This window comes from Meles meles, chromosome 1 (genome assembly GCF_922984935.1).
Source record: "Meles meles chromosome 1, mMelMel3.1 paternal haplotype, whole genome shotgun sequence".
NCBI classification, from domain to species: domain Eukaryota; kingdom Metazoa; phylum Chordata; class Mammalia; order Carnivora; family Mustelidae; genus Meles; species Meles meles.
This window is the reverse complement of record NC_060066.1, coordinates 9614103-9626525: the sequence shown is the minus strand read 5'-3', so window position 1 is coordinate 9626525 and position 12423 is coordinate 9614103. Positions and strand designations below refer to the sequence as shown.

Sequence of the window (12423 nt, the reverse complement as noted above, 5' to 3'; positions counted from 1 at the left end):
CAAGGTGGGTAGGGGACGGACAAAAATTTACTAAGCATCTCTTCTGAGCCAGGAGCTGAGATTACATTTTATCAAATAATCCTCAGTCTCTCTGTGATCAGGCATTATTGTGCTTGTTTTACAGATGGGAACATAGGGACCATGCTGCAAACTCTTCATCACGACCTGTTTTTTTCTTCTTTGGGGCACTCAGGCTACAAATCCCAGGCTGCCTTGCAGTGGGAGTGACCAGTGGAGTGGGCAGAAAGTGACCTATACCCATTAGGCTTCAAGCCTGCTATACGTGCCTCCCCACCCTGCCCCTTCGGGCAGGAAGCAGAATGCTCCAGAGGCCTGGAGCAGCGGTTCTCAGGCTTGAGCTGTTTCAGAACCCCTGGAGAGTGTGTGGAAGCCTCGATTTCTAGGTGCCCCTCCCCTCAAGGTTCTGATTCAGTAGGTCTAGGGTAAAGTCTGAGAATTTGCCCTTCTGACAAATTCCCGGATGAGGCTGCTTGTTCAGGACCACACTTCAAGAATGTCTGTTCTGAGGGATGACCAAGCTACAGGATAAAAAGTGCCCGAGTCCCTGAATCACCATATGGAGGAAAATATCCCACTGTACTTAATATTTGAAATTTTGTGTTATGTATCCGAAATGCGAGGGTTTATATATTTTGGCTGATAGAAGGACACTAGAAATACAGGCAAAAGAGAAGGTTGTGTCCATGTAGAAATGGATGGTTTTATAGGAAACAAAAGCAAATGGGCAAGGAGGAGCCAAGGGTTCCACACCCAGATGGTACCAGCTCAGATCCTTCAGGAAGCTCCAATATGCTTTCTGTAGACTGCAGCCCTGATACCAAGAGCCAACTTCAAGTTCCATAGATTATGAAGAAGGCTATTATGGACACAAGCAAAGAAATGAAATAGCCCACACAAGGAGGGTCTCCACTTGTGTTCAGTCTTTGCAACTGGAATTTCGGCCACACTCCCGCCTCTTGCTTCTCATTGCCATTAGCTCAGCTCAGAAGCAAACACTGTAACTAGAAGGTGTTGCCCATTTCCTCTGTGCTGGACACCATCTAAGTTCTTTGCATGTATGACCACGCTTATGCCTAGCATGTTCTTCTCGGGTGAGTGCAATGGATTTCTTTTTTTTTTCTTTTTAATATTGTAACTTTATTATTTTTTTCAGTGTTCCAAGATTCATTGTTAATCACCACACCCAGTGCTCCATGCAATACATGCTCTCCTTAATACCCACCACCAGGCTCAGCCAACCTTCCAGTCCCCTCCCCTCCAAAACCCTCAATTTGTTTCCCAGAGTCCACAGTCTCTCATGGTTCGTCTCCCCCTCCGATTTCCCCCAACTCACTTCTCCTCTCCTTCTCCCCATGTCCTCCGTGTTATCCTTATGCTCCACAAGTAAGTGAGTGCAAGGGCTTCCTAACTCACAGCTGGCAGACGGATCTTCTCATCCACACTTTGCCTATGTCACTCTCCTGATCAAAACCTTCAGGGCCTCTTGATAGGCTAGACAGTAAAGTCTAAACTCCTCAGCAGGACCCGAAATTCTGTCCAAAATCTCACACACTTGTCAAACCTAACCCCTGAGTACAGCCTGCATCAGCAATTCCAAAATGGTAGTATAGATCAGCACCCCTGGGAGGATTATTGACCCTCCTTAATGAAAGCGGCTGGTGAAGGAGCCGGGAAGTTGTGGTTTTGACAAGCTTTCGGCACTTCTCATGCAAATGGTCTAAGAACCGCACTTTGAAAAACACTGTCTTTTAAACATTAATTTATTGTTACTTATAACGTTGAAACAACCACCCCCCTACTCCCTGATGTCAATTGGATTTTTTATCAGATGGAAATTATCCTTTGGGTGAAAGCCTGGTTATAGCTGGTCGAATTCTCCTAAGGGATTCACAGAATTTGCCTTCCCCACCAGACTGTGACCCTTTGGAACACAAGGCACATGATTTTGTGCCCCTTGAAAGTTCCTCTTCCTAACTCCTGACCTCTCTGCATCACAGCTGGACCCAATGCAATGCCTGACGCAGAACAAGTACTCCAAAATACTGCTTAGATGAGATGTCTGTCTTTGCGCATTCAGGCAACAGCGAGGTAGGACCGGTCAGGCAAAAGGATGTGTCTCTCTCTGCAGCCCACACCCACCTGAACAGAGAATGTAGAGTTGGATTACCATCTCCGATAATTCTGGATAAATCTGTGGAAAATTTTGTCACGTAGTTTCTCAAGGGCTCATTAACTATGGGATCACTTTCTCTAACCTTCCAGCTTTCTCATTGAACAATAACGCTTCCCTAAGATTTTGAAGCTTTATGATTTTCTGAAAAAAATATTTAAGCAGGCGTTCGTATTCAGCTTTGCTAAAGTAATCAGAGAAAACTTTAATTTGGTGTTTCAATTAAAACTCTGGCAATGCATATCGACACTGCCAGATTGAAAACTGATGGTGGGGAAAAGGCCGTTTTTCTAAAAATACCAAGTCAAGAATTCTCTATGGTTTTCAGCTACTTGGAAGAGAATCCCCATATGCAGGGAGTCCTGCTTGCAAGCATTTCATTGCAGAATCGGGCTCATTTTGTTTTCCAAACATGCTCATCTGAGACTGTCCTTCCAAGAACTGTGGGCAACAGAAGGCAAAACCTGTATCCCCTCCCTTTTAACTCTGATTGTGGACAAGATTTTGAGTCTGGCCTCAATTTCGCCCTTTGTAAAAAAAAGATGTTTGGACTCAGGGACTGACAATTACAGCCTATGGGCCAAGCCAAGTCATTGTCTATTATTATAAATAAAGTTTTATTGAAACACAGCCACATCCATTCATTTAATTATTATCTATGGCTACTTCCACAATGTAAAGTCAGAGCTGAATCATTGCAACAGAGACCCTCCTCTGTCTGAAATATTTAATATTTGTATAGTTTTGCAGAAATAATTGCCAGAATGTTTTTATATAATATTTTTTTTTACAGAAGAATATCTGTACAGAGTAGTTCTTTATAGAAAAGATTTGCCAGCTCCTGGACTAGGTGATGGTCTGTATCTTTTCCATTATAAAGGTTTTGGAGAAGGTTCATTCATTCACTCATTTAAACTGAATTCAAAATTCTAGGGTGGGACCCAGCACTATTCAGTTTAACAATTTCCCCCAGAGATTCATTCACATACTAGACTTTGAGAAGTTCTGGTCCCTGCAACTGTGTTGCTGTGATTCGTGACCTGTTCTCCGTGAAACACTTAGTGACCAAGTAAAGATAAGGAAGGGCAACTTGATAACACATGCCAACAAGCATGAATTGTGCCCTAATGATGTGCAAGGCTAGATCTTTCCAGCACGGGAGATACAGAAAGAACAACTCAGACCACCTTGCTGCTGTCATGAAGCTTGCATTATATCCAGGAGCTCCTAGAAACAATGCTCCAGGTGGAGGTTTTACCAAGGGAGGAGGGTCACTCATTATCATCAGACCACTGTGAAGGGCATTCGTGGCAACCAGGGTAAGGATCCAATTGTTCTTTGCTTCTCCAGGGCCTGTAGGATCCCTAACACATAGCAGTTACTCGTAAATATCCGTGGAATGAGTGACCCAACAAATAGACAATGGGGGCCTCAGGGAATGTCTCCTAAGCTACAAACCATTATAAACATGAATGGGTGAGTGCTACTACTTAAAGATTACTACATGTCCTTCCAAATCAAATCAAATCAAAGCAAATTCGGTGACTTCACTGGGAGATCCCTTAGGGGGTAAAAGAGAACCTAGCACCCGCCACTGGGAGGGAGGTAAGCCCAACTAGGCTTTTCCCCACCCAGCGTCTGGGAGGTGGAGGGCTGTGAGGTTCTACCTACAGGCCCAGCACAGCCTCATGGGAGACGGTCTCCATGTGCACTTGCTCTCACTGGTGACAATATGGACCACACCCCCATCCCCAGAACCACCTCCTGGACCCAAAGAGTAAAACTAAAATACCACCACCACGACCATCTACAATTTATTGAGAACCTAATCGATGCCTGTCACTTACCTCTTCTCATCTACACAATAGCCCTAGGCTAGGGGAACACATCATAGGCCTTTGATTCAAGGGTTTTTTAGGTGAATGAGCCAAACCAGAAATAAACTTCATTTTTCTTTCCTTTTTTATGGTTTATTTGTAGAAATGAAAATAATGCTAGCAGCTACATTTGTGGCACCTCACTGCATGTCAAAAATGGTTCTTGGCCCTTTTTGTGGATCTTTCCTTTTTGTGGCCCTTTATTGGTCTTCTTTCCACCCTAACATCTGTCCAAGCAAGGTTATTATCAGGGTTTGCTCAACTCCGGAAAAGATGTGGATCATATGAGCATTGCAGATACACAGGGGAGCTAGATGCCCAAGTTTGCAAAGTAAATCCTGAAAAGTCTTGGAGGAGGACCTGCGAGGCTGCCAAATTAATCCACTTCAACTTCAGAGGCACTCCCGCAGGTGCGTGCCCTTTATCAACTTTACAGAAGAGGACGTGGAGGTTCTGAGGTGTAAGGGACTTGGCAAAGGTCACATGAGGAGAAGCAGTAGAGCCTCAACAGAACCGCAGGAGCTTCCCACCAGCTACAGGCCAGCTTCCTGCTAACACCTGCCACAGTGGGGAGTCCACCTCTCCTCATAGGGCAGCCCATTCTGCTTCCTGGAGCGATGACATTTCAAACTATTTCCTTCTATTGACACAAAATGGGTGTCTCCGCTCATTTCCACCATGCCTTTCTATCCTCCTCCAAGCCTCAGCCACATCTACATTCTTCTGAAACATCACAGTGACTCTCCATGGTCAGCATCATCAACACAAGATTATGAATGTAGCAATGAGTATGTGCCCCAGAGAAAATCAGACAGAAGCAGGCTTGCATCCTGACTGAATTCACAGCTGGGCGACCATGGGAAATCACTCAGCTCCCATGCTTCTGTCCAACAGGGTTAATGACATGGATGACAATGCCCAGCCCCAAGTCATGCTGTGGGAACAAGATGCCATTATATGCACACAGTGCCTGGAACAGAGTAGGTACTCAAGCAATGACCCTTCACCTTTATCATCTTAGCACAGAGTGAAAATTCCACATCTATGAGACACGTGCATTATAAGTGAAGGGAAAATGCACCAGAACTGGCTTGAAGATGTCATAAAGAATAAATAATACTTTTTTAAGAGAAAGGAAAAAACTTTATTGAAGCTTACTGTGTGCAAGGCAATATGCTCAACACTTTTGCATTTTCTAAGTTTACAACATACAAGGTAGATGTCTTCAGCCTCCTTTCACAGATGAAAAAGACTGGGACTCAGAGATGTTGAGCAACTTTCCTGAAGTCACACAGCTTTTAAGCAGCAAATTCAAACTCAGAACTCTTGACCTGAATCTAGTTCTCGTTCCACTATTGGTCTTCTTTCCACCCTAACATCTGTCCAAGCAAGGTTATTATCAGGGTTTGCTCAACGCTGGAAAAGATGTGGATCATATGAGCATTGCAGATACACAGGGGAGCTAGATGCCCAAGTTTTCAAAGTAAATCCTGAAAAGTCTTGGAGGAGGACCTGCGAGGCTGCCAAATTAATCCGAAGGAGGACTCTATAGAGGAGGAGGGAAGGGAAGACCGGCTGGGGAGACAGATTTTTGAGCGTCTTTTCGCGAAATCTAAAAATTACTAACCTTTTACGTGTCAAAAGATTTTTTTTGTCAACACATGCAAGAGTGCCCTGCTGAGAAGAAGCCCAAATGAGCAGATGGGTGAGTTCGCAGACTCAAAGACGTTGGAGTTGGAAAAGTCCCTGCTGACAGTCTCCAAAGGACGGGCCCAGAAACCCCAGCCCTGCCCTGCCCACTGTAAGCTGGGCTGGGTGAAACATCCCTCCAAGAGCTGGTAGGCAGCTGGCCTGGTCTGGAATCTCACTTTCTGGAAACCAGGGCAGACAAAGATCTTTTTGCTTCATCTGATGATGTTTCTGCCTCTCCTTTCAGCTCCCACCCCTCTCCTCTGTATCTCTCCATTTTCCATTCAATGTCTCACCACCACTTTAACCTCCACCCTTGTAGGGACAGGGGTCATGTTCGTCTGTGACAGGTGGAGACTTACTCAAGGCCATAGAGCTGGAATTCGGATGAGTCAGGAGGACATAATTACACCCAAATCTGTCTGTCCTCAAAGACCATGAGATTTCCACAGCTCGACACTGCCTCTAAGTAAATAGAGAATTCCCCTTCTTGTACTCCAGAAAATTACAACTCAGAGATGTCATATGAATTTCTTGCAAATAGGATGATAAAATCAAAGATAAAATCAATATACACAAATAGAGATAAAATCTTGATATCCTTCCAAATTTGGAATCATTGGCAGTTTCCTTGGATGTGAGGCTAATGGAGCCCCTGAGCCAGACCTGGTGGGTAGTTTCAGTGGAGCTAAGGTAGTGTGGTCCACATGCAGAACTCTTTGGTGTCTCGCGCTAAGTTTAGTGGTAAGATCAACCCCTGGCCTAATTTAGTGATGAGATCTATGCGAAGTATGGCCTGAGAACCAGCAGCATTGGCAACCTGGGGGTGTTGGTAAGAAATACAGGATTTCAGGCCACCTCTGGCCCATGAAATAGAATCTGCACTTTGATGAGATCAAAAAAGTATGTCTTCCTTAAACCCTGAGGCATTCATTGAAAATATGGATTCCTGGTCTCCCAAAGAGTTAGATCCCTGGTTCCCAAATTTGGCCGCATGTTAGTGTCCTTGGAGGGGCTTTCTAAAATACAGACGCTTGCGTCCACCACCAGAGATGCTGGGGCATCGAATCTAAGACATCTCCCCTGGTGAGTTTACTGTGTAGCCTGGGCTGGGGAACCACTGGGCCAGAGCCAGACAGGGTCTGCTGAGATTCTCACCCTAAGATGTGAGCAGCCGACTACGAGCGAGATTTAGTTCAGGCCGGGAGAGAGCCAGGTTCCTACTCCACGCAAATTAAATGAGAATCTGTGGACATGGGGATGGAGCCTCAGAAAGTTGTTTTAAAAAGTTTCATGAAGGGGCGCCTGGGTGGCTCAGTGGGTTAAAGCCTCTGCCTTTCGCTCAGGTCATGATCCCAGAGTCCTGGAATCGAGCCCCGCGTCGGGCTCTCTGCTTGGCAGGAAGCCTGCTTCCTCCTCTCTCTCTCTCTGCCTGCCTCTTTCCCTACTTATGATCTCTATCTGTCAAATAAATAAAATCTTTAAAAAAAAAAAAAGTTTCACGAATCAAACCATTTGCAGCTCTGCCTAAGGCTCCCCGACTAACGCATCTCACATGGCGTCTGACACACAGTAGGTGATTTGTAAATGTTACAGACTATTCCTTAATAATAAATGAGTGTTCTTATGTCAGGATACTAACAATCCACTAAATCACTCACCTAGCCTGCCCCACTTGCTCTCTGTATTAGTGGAAGCTCAGAGGAATTAGCCACTGAAGGGTCAATTCCAGGCTTCCGAGCTGGGCTGACAAGCTTAGGAGAGCTGGAGGTTCTTTCCATGGCCCTCAAACCACAACCCAGCTCTAAGTGACAGCCAGGCTGGCTTTCCTCTACAACACCAAGTTTCTAGAATATTTATGGGAATATTGCTAGACCCGCAGAACATTCTAGCAGCCTCTTCGACCAGACAGCTCAGAATCACCACTCACAGGCCAACAATGTAACACACTCGTGAAATTCCAACCACTGACATTCTTGGAGATAAGAAACCTGAATTCTAGTGACATGTGTGACATTAAGCACCATGAGACTTCGGAGCAGTCACTTTCCCTCCAGACTCAGGGTCTTTGGAAAGGTTAATTTCATGTGCCAATCTGGCTGGGCCACAGTACCCCCGTATGCAGCCAAGCACGATTCTGGATGTTTCTGTGAGGGTGATTTTAGATGAGATTAACACCGAAACTGGACTTCAAGCAAAGCACATTGCTTTCCATAATTGCTCTTGTTTGTATTTCCTTCAGATTTTGGACCTTCCAGCCTCCTAATCACAGATCATTTTTAAAAACAAAGTTCTTTATACAAATGCACACAGACACATATATATTCACAATTGGTTCTGTCTGTGGCTCTGTCGAACCTAGTCTAACATAGTCCTCAACTATATATATAGAATGAGTGTTGTGTGTCTTTGTAATGGGATATTGACTTAGATAGTAGGTTTCAAAGTGTGATTCCTGGAATGATCACAGGAGCTTGTCAAAAGGAAAAAAAAATTGTAATCACACATGTGAGGAAAAACTTGCTTAAATAAAGAGGTATAAGGTTAATGCAGGACTTTTCAGAGCCTTTGTTACACCTATGTACACTGTGACTGTGGCTTACCTACACCATATCCTAAATTTATTCGGTGTGTTACTTAATCATTGTATGAACTTTAAGTGTTTCTTAAACTAGGGTCCATACACCCCTTCTCTATTAAGGAACATGTAAGGGTCAGTCCACAAACTTAGATGGGAAAAATTATTTATTTTCACTGGACTCCAATTTAGGCACTGGTAAACCACAAATCCAGACCCAGTGACTACTTCCAGAAGTAAAATACCCATTCTCTTGCATTTTGCCTGTGGCTATTTCTTGTTACAAAAGCAGAATTAAATAATTGTGAAAATGACCATCAGTTCTGCAAATTTGAAAAATCAAAAATATTTGCTCTCTGGCAGTTTACAAAACAGCTTGTTGACCCCCGCTCTAACTGAACATTTACCATTTCATAGTTATGACTGTAGGCCGACCACAGTAGCATTAACAGTCAGTAAAATGATAGTCCTGTCTTTAGTAACAATCCAAGACATTCGGATGTCACAGCACATTGGAAGCAGATACCTCATTTATACTGTTCACTACGTTGTCAATACGATAGTTACTAGATGGGTTGCCTGATCTTATTACTTAATGAATTAATAAAGATACACATATATTAGTATTTTTAAATGGTTTGTTTTGAAATTTGACAACTGTATTTCAGTATAATTGACTTCTTTTATAATCCTATTAATTCTATTTTATGTATTTGAAGATGTTTTCCTGAGAATGCCACAGGCTGACTGCCAAAAGTGTTCATCACAGACGGCACATAACAATGCTGATTGAAAGAGACTGGCTCCCTAAGATCACGCTCTGGAAAGTGTTTTCCTTGAGCGTTTTTGCACTCCCCAAGCGAGCAGAGACAGATAAGTGAAGTGCAGAGTCTGAAACAGGACCTATGACACTTTCAATTTTGGATGAGAAGACAAGCACCGCTCTCACGAAATCAATGTCATGATCATGACTTCACTGTCCCCCTCAGCATCTCTGGGCCTTCATCAGGAATACGAATTTACAGACGAGGAAATGAGTCAAATAGGCTCCTCTTGACCCTTGGTCATTTCCCATCAACAGGGGCGCTGGCCACGGTGATGTGGGGACAGTCTTCAGGTTTGGATTTTGCTATAAGATCCAATGGGGCTCGTTGCTTATCTTCTCTGTTTCTGCCCAATAACTGGGAGGAGGAGAAACCTACCCAAGTCTGGGCATGAGAGTGCATGTGATCCGATTCTTCTTAAATCTGGACAAAATATGGGACTCTCCTGTCTGAGGCTGGTTTCCACATCTGCCAAGTGAGGATACTATTAACTGTTCTGCTCCTCCTGATGCACATAAATGTATGCAGTGGATGGCAGAACAAGGCAGAGGTTAGCGGTGCTGACTGCCGCACAGTTGAATATCTGCGGGTAACTTTTGCCTCCCCCAAAACCGACCTTAAATAAGCTCCTGTTGACTGGGAGCCTTAAGGATGACATAAAGTTCATTAGCACGTATTTTTTATGTGATATGTGTTATATACTGTATTTTTTTAAAGATTTTATTTATTTATTTGATAGACAGAGATTGCAACTAGTCAGAGAGGCAGGCCGGGAGAGAGAGGAGGAAGCAGGCTCCCTGCTGAGCAGAGAGCCCGATGTGGGGCTTGATCCCAGGACCCTGGGATCATGACCCGAGCCGAAGGCAGAGGCTTTAACCCACTGAGCCACCCAGGTGCCCCTATATACTGTATTTTTAAAATAAGCAAGCTACATTAGAGAAAATGTAACTAAGAAAATCATAAGTGGGTGTCTGGGTGGCTCAGCCGGTTGAGCGTCTGACTCTATGCTTTGGCTCAGGTCATGATCTCATGGGTCATCAGATGGAGCCCTGAGTTGGCCTCCACACTCAGCAGGGAGTCTGCTAGAAGATTCTCTCCCTCTGCCCCTCTCCCCATTCACTAGCTCTCTCTTTCCTTCTCTCTCTCTCAAATAAGTAAATAAATCTTTAAAAAAGAAAGAAAGAAAAGAAAAGAAAACAAAACAAAACTGGGGAACCTGGGTGGCTCAGTCAAACATCTGCCTTCAGCTCAGGTCATGGTCCTGGGGTCTTGCAATCGAGCCCACATTGGGCTCCCCAGAGAGCCTGCTTCTCCCTCTCCTTCTGTCCCTCCCCCTGGCTTGTGCTCTCTCTCTCTCAAATAAATAAAATCTTAAAAAAAAAAAAAAAGGAAATCATAAGGAAGAGAAAACACATTCACAGTTCTGTGTTGTAAAAAACCTGCATATAAGTGGCCCCACACAGCATATATATATAAATATATATATATATAAAATATACGTATGATTCAATATGCATCTCTGTACATACATGTGGGAAAGCATAGGCATATATGATTGTACATGTGTGTACAGCACACATATATGTACACAGGTACACACACATATATAAATATGATTGTTAAGGGCAATCATGGATCTGACAAGCTTTGACAAATTCCATAAGAAATTAACAATCTGGATAAGGGTGTAGATTGGCATTGACTTGGTTATTGAACATAGTTCACCGAACACCCAGTATAAGTCAGACCCAGATCTGGGTGCTGGAGTACAACCAGTATTCCCTTAGTGAAAAAGAAAAACCAAGCCACTAGTCCCATAGAACATACGCTTCAGTAGGGGAAAGACCAGTAATGAGCAACAAGCAGAGACTACAGATAATTTCAGAGACAGAAAATTTCTATGAAGTTGGGCCGGGGAGCCATGATTGAAGAGGGCGGGACATGTTAACTTGGATGGTTGAAAAAGATGTTTCAGAGGAGGAGACATTTCGGCTGAGAGATGACGGTCCACGGAGCCAGACACGAAGGTCTGCAGGGAGTATATCCCAGAGAAGGAGTACCAAGTGCAAAGATCTGAAGGTGGGAATGAGATCATCACAGTCAAGGAGGGAAGAAGGGTCAGTCTCTGCAGTGCAGCTGGTAAGGGGGACACACGTAGGAAATGAGTGTAGGTTTTAACTGGTAAAGGGTTTTGCACAGGAGAGGCAGAGTGATGTGACTTTTTTATTTGCCTGGACTCCAGGGTGACAAGAATGGTAGCAAGCACCAAGGATGGTTGTTGGGGTTGGAATGAGCAGAGAAAGCCAGGGCAGGGACCTCACACGGACCAAGCACCGGCTATGTTAAGCAGCAGACAGTGGCTACTTTCTTTCATTTTCCATATCAGCCTGGTGGGTGAGATATCATTATCTTTCCACTGGGCAAACTTGGAGCCAGGAACAGGAACAAAGCCTGAGTGCCTTGCTCAGACTAGACCACCGATACCACCCACCCTTCCATCAGGACAGCCCTGTGCCCTGAAAATACACCTATCAGAGAACTTGGAGTCAAACTTCAGCTGTCTGTGGCATTCTCGGGATCCATCAGCCTCAGGAGGGAGAGCCCTCCTCTCCTCTTTTATTACCTAACTCCCGCAGGGGAGCACTGACCCCCAACCAAAGCCATGTCTGAAACTAACAAATCTGTCTCCTGTATATATTTATACGCACATACGCAATACAAATCCGGCTTCTCCTATGTATCTATAATTCATATACATGTATCTATAATTCATGTGTGTGTGTGTGTGTGTGTATGTGTGTGTGTATACTATGTCTACTTCACTCCCCCTCCACCCTAGGGTACACCCATGTCCATGGGAACCAGTGCAGTAGCCCCCCCCCACTCCCCGGCCCCTGCCCCTCACCTTCACCTCTGATTTAAAGGCAAAGCGCTGCTACCTGGGAGAACTCCTTGTGGGGAAGGCTTTGTGTACCTTCTCATGCTCAGAACCCTGTACTGGCTTCCCATGGCCCACAGGGTAGAGCCCAGGTCATTCCATGGCCGAGCTCCGAGGACCTGCCCCTTTCACTTCTGGTCTTGCTTCTGCTCCTGCAGCTCTGAGAACCTCTCCTTCCTGCTCCCCACCCATGCTTTCCCTCTGTCACCTTCCTCATACTCTTTATTCATTTCTAACCAACCCCTCCTTCCACCTGTGGTCCAGAGGTACCGGCACCTCAAGGTTTTTCCTAACTGTACCAGGTCATGATTCTGCCCCCCCAAAAC

At 44.7% G+C, this 12423-nt stretch overlaps 1 protein-coding gene across 1 annotated transcript in view; it reads right to left on the bottom strand.

The window, feature by feature from the left end:
- Positions 1-12423, bottom strand: part of KCNQ3 (potassium voltage-gated channel subfamily Q member 3) — a 295260-nt gene that overhangs the window by 120571 nt on the left and 162266 nt on the right. The window lies entirely within an intron of this gene.